This window comes from Notolepis coatsorum, assembly GCF_963971535.1.
Source record: "Notolepis coatsorum genome assembly, chromosome: 17".
Lineage (NCBI taxonomy): Eukaryota > Metazoa > Chordata > Actinopteri > Aulopiformes > Paralepididae > Notolepis > Notolepis coatsorum.
This window is the reverse complement of record NC_140181.1, coordinates 8603706-8613705: the sequence shown is the minus strand read 5'-3', so window position 1 is coordinate 8613705 and position 10000 is coordinate 8603706. Positions and strand designations below refer to the sequence as shown.

Genomic DNA, 10000 nt, shown 5'->3' with positions numbered 1-10000 from the left:
GAGGGGAGGCAGTGTGCTGGGTGACTGGTGTCCGTCCTGCATATAATCCTTCTATATACCTACTTACTGTATACACCGGCATATAACCCATACTGTATAACTCTGCATGATAGCATGTACAATAATGCTGTATATACCGTACATATATGTCTGTGTACATACCCTGCATATAATCCTTTTTACACATCTGTAGATACTATATCTATATCTGTACATCCCTTACCTACTCGTACTAGTTACACTGCTGGCCAGTATGACGCACTGTCTTCATCATACCTGTATCACTACTGTACATATTAATACTACAACTCTGTACATACATCTGATTAGCACTATTACTCAGTAGCAGGGGTGTAAAGGTACACGTATCTGTACCGAACCGAACCGTTTCAGTGTGTACCGTACCGTACCGAACGAATACAACCACTAACGACCGCCCACCGGGGGCTGTTTTTTTCACAATCTAATATAATAATAATTATAATTTTTTTTAAATGTTTACAAGTCGATTATTAATTTCAATATAGAATATTCGTTGACAGCCCTACAAGTACAATTAGTTACTGCACACTACATCACCCCTGAGTGGAACATGGAAAGCCAAACTTTCCCCCCCCCACTGTACCGGAAACCCGTACCGAACCGTGACTTCCAAAACCGAGGTACGTACCGAACCGTGGTTTTTTGTGTACCGTTACACCCCTACTCAGTAGTACTCATTTATATATTATTTGTATACCCAGTTTAATCACGTGTTACATTGTATATTACTGTTGCACTTTACTGTTACATGTGCACTCTGGCGTGGATGCCAAACTTCTTTTCGTTGTGCTGTACTTGTTGTGCTGTATGACTGTATGATGACAATGAATTTGAATCTAACCTAATCTCCTCTAATGTAATCAGCTGGTGTCCAGACCCCAGCAGTTTGATGTGATGGTGATGCCCAACCTCTACGGGAACGTGGTGAGCAACGTGTGTGCCGGTCTAGTGGGCGGGCCGGGCCTGGTACCGGGAGCCAACTACGGAGAGGATTACGCTGTGTTTGAGACGGTGAGAGAACCCACCCCCCCACCCCCCCCTCTTCTGCCCTTCATCAAAATGATCATACATTCTATAATTCAATTCAGATCATTCCTGAATTTACCTCAATTGAATCATAGTGTGTGATGTGAGTTTTGTTAAAGGGCAGTAGTGTGTGATGTGAGTTTTGTTAAAGGGCAGTAGTGTGTGATGTGAGTTTTGTTAAAGGGCAGTAGTGTGTGATGTGAGTTTTGTTAAAGGGCAGTAGTGTGTGATGTGAGTTTTGTTAAAGGGCAGTAGTGTGTGATGTGAGTTTTGTTAAAGGGCAGTAGTGTGTGATGTGAGTTTTGTTAAAGGGCAGTAGTGTGTGATGTGAGTTTTGTTAAAGGGCAGTAGTGTGTGATGTGAGTTTTGCTAAAGGGCAGTAGTGTGTGATGTGAGTTTTGTTAAAGGGCAGTATAGTGTGTGATGTGAGTTTTGTTAAAGGGCAGTAGTGTGTGATGTGAGTTTTGTTAAAGGGCAGTAGTGTGTGATGTGAGTTTTGTTAAAGGGCAGTAGTGTGTGATGTGAGTTTTGTTAAAGGGCAGTATAGTGTGTGTGATTCAGGAGGCTGTCTCCAGGCTAGGGAGCTAGAACACAAACCATGGGCATTTTATCAATATTACGTAATCAATATTTACGTAAAAAACACAAAATACTGTTTCCAAGGAATCATTACAATCAAATTTTAACTGGAAATTAGTTTGATCATGTATAATAGGGGGGGGGGGTCGATACAGCATAGTATCACGATATTTAGCGTGACCATATATCTTACCGTGGCAATATGTCTTGTTGTGGCAATATATCTTACCGTGGCAATATATCTTACCGTGGCAATATATCTTACCATGGCAAATATATCTTATTGTGGCACTGGCAATATATCTTATTGTGGCAACATATCTTACCTTGGCAATATATCTTATTGTGGCAATATATCTTATTGTGGCAACATATCTTATTGTGGCAATATATCTTACCGTGGCAATATATCTTATTGTGGCAATATATCTTATTGTGGCAACATATATTACCTTGGCAATATATCTTATTGTGGCAATATATCTTACTGTGGCAATATATCTTATTGTGGCAATATATCTTACCGTGGCAATATATCTTATTGTGGCAATATATCTTATTGTGGCAATATATCTTACTGTGGCAATATATCTTATTGTGGCAATATATCTTATTGTGGCAATATATCTTACCGTGGCAATATATCTTACCGTGGCAATATATCTTATTGTGGCAACATATCTTATTGTGGCAACATATCTTACCTTGGCAATATATCTTATTGTGGCAATATATCTTACTGTGGCAATATATCTTATTGTGGCAATATATATTACCGTGGCAATATATCTTATTGTGGCAATATATCTTATTGTGGCAATATATCTTATTGTGGCAATATATCTTATTGTGGCAATATATCTTACCGTGGCAATATATCTTATTGTGGCAATATATCTTACCGTGGCAATATATCCTATTGTGGCAATATATCTTATTGTGGCAATATATCTTATTGTGGCAATATATCTTATGGTGGCAATATATCTTATTGTGGCAATATATCTTATTGTGGCAATATATCTTACCGTGGCAATATATCCTATTGTGGCAATATATCTTACCGTGGCAATATATCCTATTGTGGCAATATATCTTATTGTGGCAATATATCTTATTGTGGCAATATATCTTACTGTGGCAATATATCTTATTGTGGCAAATATATCTTACCGTGGCAACATATGTTATTGTGGCAATATATCTTACCGTGGCAATATATCTTATTGTGGCAACATATCTTACCATGGCAATGTATCTTACCGTGACGGACATGATGTCGATCATTTTATTTTGCTACAATAAAAATTATTGAAATGAGATGAACAGACTGTAAATGTTATCTTATTCAATACAACAGATATTGTATATATATATATATATATATATATTCTATTGCAGATGTTTTCCGTTAGGGACATGATTTGCAGTTGAAAAAAGGTAATAAGATAAGATAAGATATTCCTTTATTGATCCCCTTGGGGAAATTCAGGCATCATAGCAGCATGGGGGATGGGGGGGAGGGGAGGTACAGGTAGTAGAATACATGGTACAGGTCATAGAATTATAGTACAGTGGAGAAGTAAAAATAAAAATGTAATAAGAAATAGGCAGTGTAAACAATATAACAATATAATTAACTCTGGGCTATGCGCATAAGGGCAAGTATGCAGTGTAAAAAGGTCAAGGTGCAAGATGAGGGTATGTATGCCCTCTCTAATTATATTTGCCCTACAATAAATATAGTTACAATATATATATATAATCTAAAATCGAATAGAATAGAATAGAATAGAAATACTTTATTCATCCAGAGGAACATTTGGCACTACACATCGCTCACAGTAAACAGTAAACATTTAGGTAGACAAAAACTAAAAGTCACGAATAAGAATAAAAATAAGCCTAAGAATAAAATATGGTCCGGGATATACATTTCCTATGTTACATTCTAATATAAAATATACTAATATAAAATGTCCTATGTTACATTCTAATATAAAATATCCAGTAAAAATATCCAGAATATACAGTAAGGCCATGTTCACATCTGAAAGTCCACGGATAGTCCGGACTTTCTGGTGGACCAAATGTGAGAATGATACATTGTTTGATTTTGGTTTGCGTTCATGAATGAATGAATGAAAACTTTATTTAACAGATTGCAGAATGGGTACAATACAGTACGGCTCAATACATACAATTGTTAAGGGGATGCAGACCTGAGAAAGACGTTTGTCTTGTTTCCATCAGGGTCCCCCATTTTCAATTCATATAGACATTTATGACATACACAACATACATGACATTTATGGCATAGGGACATTATAGGTATTTAGTACTGATACATTTGTGACATAAGCGGTATTCAAATATACAGTACTGTTACCCCTAGATCCTGACAGAGTATATACATATGATGGGGAGGGGACTGTACATTAAGAGGGGGTGGGTGGGTGGGAGGGAAATATACATACGGCGGGGAGGGAATATATACATGCGGTGGGGAGGAGACTGTCTATTAGGAGGTGGTGGGGGTTTTGGGCATTTACGGTGGCCAGTTTCGAATTGCAGCCTCCCGTAGGTGCTCTTTAAGAGCGGTTTTGAATGTGGGCAGGGATTCACATTCCTTTACAGCTTTGGGTAGGGCGTTCCACATTGTTGTGGCATAATTGCGAAACGTGTTTAGTCCCTTGTTTGAGCCGAATCTGGGTTTAACATGATTTGTTGAGCTTCCTCTGGTGTAGTGGTTGTGGTATTCACTGGCCTTTGGGAAGTATTTTGACATGTACATGGGCACCCCGGTCGTATAGTGTATCTTGTAGACCAGGCCCATTGCCAGTTGCTGTACTCTGTCGTCTACTCTAAGCCATCCTAGGTTGGCAAAGTGGGCAGGGGTGAGGTGGGTTCTGGGGTTCAGGTCAAGTAGTAGTCTGACCAGTTTGTTTTGTGATGTTTGTAATTTTGTTTTAAGCGCCTTTGAGGTGCTTTGGTACCATGAGGTGCACGCATAGTCATAGTACCCTTGAATGAGTGCTCCTGCCAGAGTCTTCAGGGTATTCTTGTTTACCAGAGAGGAGATCCGGTACAAGAATCTAGTTCGTTGGTTGACTTTTTTTATTACATTGGATGCCATTTTGTCACAGGAAAGATTTGCCTCTAGGATGGAACCCAGGTAGGTAATTTCGTCTTTCCTTGTGACAATATTGTCACCCACTGTAACTGAGAATCCGTCGGTCTTGCTGAGTTTGTTATTTGAACCGAAGAGAATGGACTCTGTTTTGCCCATGTGTAATGATAGTTTGTTATCAGCGAGCCATATGCAGATTTTGCCTAGTTCCGTGCTGAGGGTTTTTTCAACCTGCAATTTGTTCTTGTCAGAGACCAGCAGGGCTGAGTCGTCCGCAAACAGGAACAAGTTGCAGTCACAGGCTGACGACATGTCATTTGCATAAATTAGGAAGAGTAGCGGTCCTAGTATGCTTCCTTGTGGAATACCACAGCTCACTGTGATGGGGGGGGGATAGAGTACCGTTTACCTCTACCATCTGTTCTCTCCCCTCCAGGTAGGATTGCATCCAGCTCACTGATAAGCTATCAAAACCAATTGCTTTTAGCTTGTCCATTAGAATGGAGTGATTGACAGTGTCGAAGGCCTTTTGTAGGTCCAGCATGACCATGCCGCAGTATTTGCCCGCGTCCACCTCTTGTTTGATGTGGTCGTTCAAATAGAGGAGGCATGTGTCAGTGGAGTGGGACGTTCTGAAGCCAGATTGGAATTCGTAGATTCGATTTTTTTCCGCCAGGTACTTTTCGACCTGTTCGTAGACTATTGTCTCCATGACTTTCGAGATGGAGGTAAGAATAGAAACAGGGCGGTAGTTGCCTGGGTCTAATTTGCTGCCCTTTTTGTGTAGAGGGGTCACTCTCGCAATTTTGAAGTCCTTGGGGACGTGCCCCTGTTTTATAGAGAGGTTTATTATGTGTGTGATGACTGGGGTGATGGCGGCTGCTGCGTCTCTGAGGAATTTGGAGGGGATGTTGTCATGGCCAGTGGCCTTGTTAGGTTGGAGGGCGCTCATTTTTTTGAGTACCTCATCGGTTGTTACCATTTCAAGTTTGAAGTCGTCTTTGTGGACCCCTAGGTTTTTGTAGTATGCTACTATGTGTTCTACCCCATAATGCCCTGAGTGGGAGGGTAGTTTGTTTACCAGTGTTGTGGCTATGTTTGTGAAGAAGATGTTTAAGTAATTGGCTACATCCAGCTTGTCTGTGATGAGCGTGTTGTCCGTCTTTATATTTATGTTTGAGAATCTGTTTTTTTTACTGCAGCCTAGTTGATTATTGAGTAATTTCACACTGCCCTTTTTTGAGCAAACCTAATTTGTAGTGGAGTTGAGAGCGAGAGAGCGAGAGGGAGAGAGAGAGGGAGAGAGAGAGAGATACTGTCATTACACGCGCAGCGCGAGTCTGACTACGGAGCGCACACTGCAATGGACTGTAGGCTACTTTGCTTCCTAGATTAGGTACTATCGTTCGATTGCGTTCACACCAACAGCAAAACGCACCGTGCTCCACTTTGAAAAGGACAGAGTCCCAACTTTTCAAGAGTACCATGGTTCGGTTGTTTGGTCCTCACAATAGTTTGGTTTGTGTTCACACCTCTCCAAACGAAACGGACTATTGATTTTAAAGGAACCATGGTTCACTTAAAACGGACCAAACAGGGTAGGTGTGAACGCGCCCTGAGTGTAAAATTGTACTATGTCGGTCTAAAAGTAAAAGTCCACGAAGATAGTACTGTCACCCTGTGCTCAGTGATGCAGTGAGGCACAGTGATGCATTATAAAGTCTGATGGCTGTTGGAATGAAGGACTTCCTGTGCCGTTCAGTGCTATATCTCGGGAGTCTTAGTCTAGCACTGAACATGCTCCTCCTGTCAGCCAAGTCTATGTATAGTGGGTGGGAGGGGTTGTCCCTGATGGCATGGAGCTTAGCAAGGCTCCTCCTCTCTGCCACCACCGCTAGAGAGTCCAGCTCCACCCCTACCACGTTACTGGCCTTCCTGACCAGCTTATCCAGCCTGTTTGTGTCCCCCACTCTCAGTCCGCTGCCCCAGCAGGTCACAGCGTACAAGAAGGCGCCCGCCACCACCGACTCGTAGAACATCCTCAACATCCTTGTACAGACGTTGAAGGATCTCAGCCTTCTGAGGAAGTAGAGTCGGCTCTGGCCCTTCTTGTACAGTGCCTCTGCGTGTTTTTACCCATTCAGTTTGTTGTCGATGTGCACACCGAGGTATTTGTAGTCCTCAACCATGTCCACATCGACCCCCCTGATGGAAACGGGGGTCACAGGTGTACTCCTCCTCCTCCACAGCCAGTTCCCTGGTCTTCGTCACATTTAGCTGGAGGTGGTTCTTATCGCACCATGTGACGAAGTCCGCCACCAGTTCCCGGTATTCCTCCTTATCACCATCCTTTATACATCCCACTATCGCATCGAGTCATCAGAAAACTTTTGAAGGTGGCAGGACTCTGACCGATAGTGGAAGTTATTGGTGTGTAGACCCGGTGTTGCTGTCTGTCTAACACACATCCTTTTAGGCGCACATACTGTGGTCTTCCTGTCAGATAGTCAACAGCCCAGGACAACAGGGGGGCCTCTATCTATCTGCATCACCTCCCAACTTTTTTGATAATATATATAAACTAAAAATGCTAAATAAAATGCTAAATGTATGCTCTGATGAAGTAAGTATACAGCATACACATAAGGTGCAATATGCATACGGTATGTAGCCGTGACATACTTCATACGTTATACATTGTCCATTTAGGTGGGAGTCAGACACGCTCAGTGATGGAAGTTCCTAGTAGTTGGGTGTCAGGCAGCGGTCCCTGCCCAACTGTTGTGGAGCCTGATGGCCGCTGGTATGAAGGACTGTCCGCGGCGGTTAGTTGAGTGTCGGGGGGGGTATGAGAAATTGATGAAATTGATGAAATTGCAATATATCTCAATACGGTGGTACCGTGACTTAAGTATGGTGGGGCCTTTGGTGATTCCCACCCTAATCTATATGTATATTGTAATGTATATGTATATTGTAATGTATATGTATATTGTAATGTATATGTATATTGTAATGTAAATGTATATTGTAATTAGGGATGCTCGATATTGGCTTTTTTACCGATACCGATATACCGATATTGTCCAACTCTTAATTTCCGATACCGATATCAACCGATACCGATATATGCAGGGTCCCCCCCCCCCCTGCATATATCCCTTTATATAATTAATAATTTCAGGTAATTAACATTACATATGTCTTGTTGTGGAATTAACACAACATTATGCATACTTTTGACAATAAATAAAACCAGAATTTGTTCTTACTTGCTTGCCTGGGTAAATAAAGGTTATAGAAATGTAAAAATAAAAAAACGATACCGATATTTTCCGATATCACATTTTAATGCCAATATCGGACATCCCTAATTGTAATGTATATTGTAGTGTATTTTGCTTGATAAATGAGGTTGGGCTTAATTTACTTGCCCATTAACAACATACCCTTACTGTGTTGTTGGGTTAGGGTTAGGGTTACATCATCCTTCAGGACGCCCACGCATTGTGTTTCTCTAGGTGGCCGTGACCTGGATGATGAAAACAATGCTTCTCTTTTCACTGTTTCTAGAACAGCTCTTATCTGACTCATCAGTGACCTATTAATAACCTGAATATACACCTCATCCCATTGTTGCAGTTTGCGTTAGCTCTGTTTCCATGGTAATAAATGGGATATTCTGCGTATGTATTCATTTATTTTTTGCCCTTTTCCCCCCAAGTTAATCGTTATGCCCCCTGGTTGTTGTTGTTGGAGGGTAACAATGGTAAATGGTGCATTTATATAGCGATTTTATCCAAAGCGCTTTCCCATTTTGTTCCTCACATTCACCCATTCATTCACACATTCACACACCGACTGCGGAGGCGACCATGCAAGGTGCCGACCTGCTCATCGGGAGCATTTTAGGGGTTAAGTGTCTTGCTCAAGGACACTTCGACACGCTGCCTGGGAGGAGCGGGATTCGAACCGGGAACCTTCGGATTACTAGACGACCACGACCACTCTACCTCCTGAGCCACTGTCGGCTGTGCTGCCCTTCTGTCGCTGTGGGGAGGGTGTAGACTACCACATGTCTCCTCTGTGGGGAGGGTGTAGACTACCACATGTCTCCTCTGTGGGGAGGGTGTAGACTACCACATGTCTCCTCTGTGGGGAGGGTGTAGACTACCACATGTCTCCTCTGTGGGGGGGGGGGTGTAGACTACCACATGTCTCCTCTGTTGGTCTGGGGAGGGTGTAGACTACCACATGTCTCCTCTGTTGGTCTGGGGAGGGTGTAGACTACCTCATGTCTCCTCTGTGGGGAGGGTGTAGACTACCTCATGTCTCCTCTGTGGGGAGGGTGTAGACTACCTCATGCCTCCTCTGTGGGGAGGGTGTAGACTACCACATGTCTCCTCTGTGGGGAGGGTGTAGACTACCACATGTCTCCTCTGTGGGGAGGGTGTAGACTACCACATGTCTCCTCTGTGGGGAGGGTGTAGACTACCACATGTCTCCTCTGTGGGTGGGGAGGGTGTAGACTACCACATGTCTCCTCTGTGGGGAGGGTGTAGACTACCACATGTCTCCTTTGTGGGGAGGGTGTAGACTACCACATGTCTCCTCTGTGGGGAGGGTGTAGACTACCACATGTCTCCTCTGTGGGGAGGGTGTAGACTACCACATGCCTCCTCTGTCGGTCTAGGGATGGTGTAGACTACCACATGTCTCCTCTGTCGGTCTGGGGAGGGTGTAGACTACCTCATGTCTCCTCTGTCGGTCTGGGGAGGGTGTAGACTACCACATGTCTCCTCTGTCGGTCTGGGGAGGGTGTAGACTACCTCATGCCTCCTCTGTCGTTCTGGGGAGGGTGTAGACTACCACATGTCTCCTCTGTCGGTCTGGGGAGGGTGTAGACTACCACATGTCTCCTCTGTCGCTGTGGGGAGGGTGTAGACTACCACATGTCTCCTCTGTGGGGAGGGTGTAGACTACCACATGTCTCCTCTGTGGGGAGGGTGTAGACTACCACATGTCTCCTCTGTGGGGAGGGTGTAGACTACCACATGTCTCCTCTGTGGGGAGGGTGTAGACTACCACATGTCTCCTCTGTGGGGAGGGTGTAGACTACCACATGTCTCCTCTGTGGGGAGGGTGTAGACTATCACATGACAGCTGACAGTTTCACTGGGAGAGCGTAACGCACATGGACGCTCACGCTACATGTATCTCTCC

The 10000-nt window shown here is 43.3% G+C and overlaps 1 pseudogene across 1 annotated transcript in view; it reads left to right on the top strand.

Annotated features, from left to right (window-relative positions):
* Positions 1–10000, top strand: part of LOC311243779 (isocitrate dehydrogenase [NAD] subunit gamma, mitochondrial-like) — a 23509-nt pseudogene that overhangs the window by 11050 nt on the left and 2459 nt on the right. Inside the window, exon 6 of the transcript in view lies at positions 907–1053. The product of the transcript in view is annotated as an isocitrate dehydrogenase [NAD] subunit gamma, mitochondrial-like (transcript). The remainder of the gene's footprint in view (positions 1–906; positions 1054–10000) is intronic.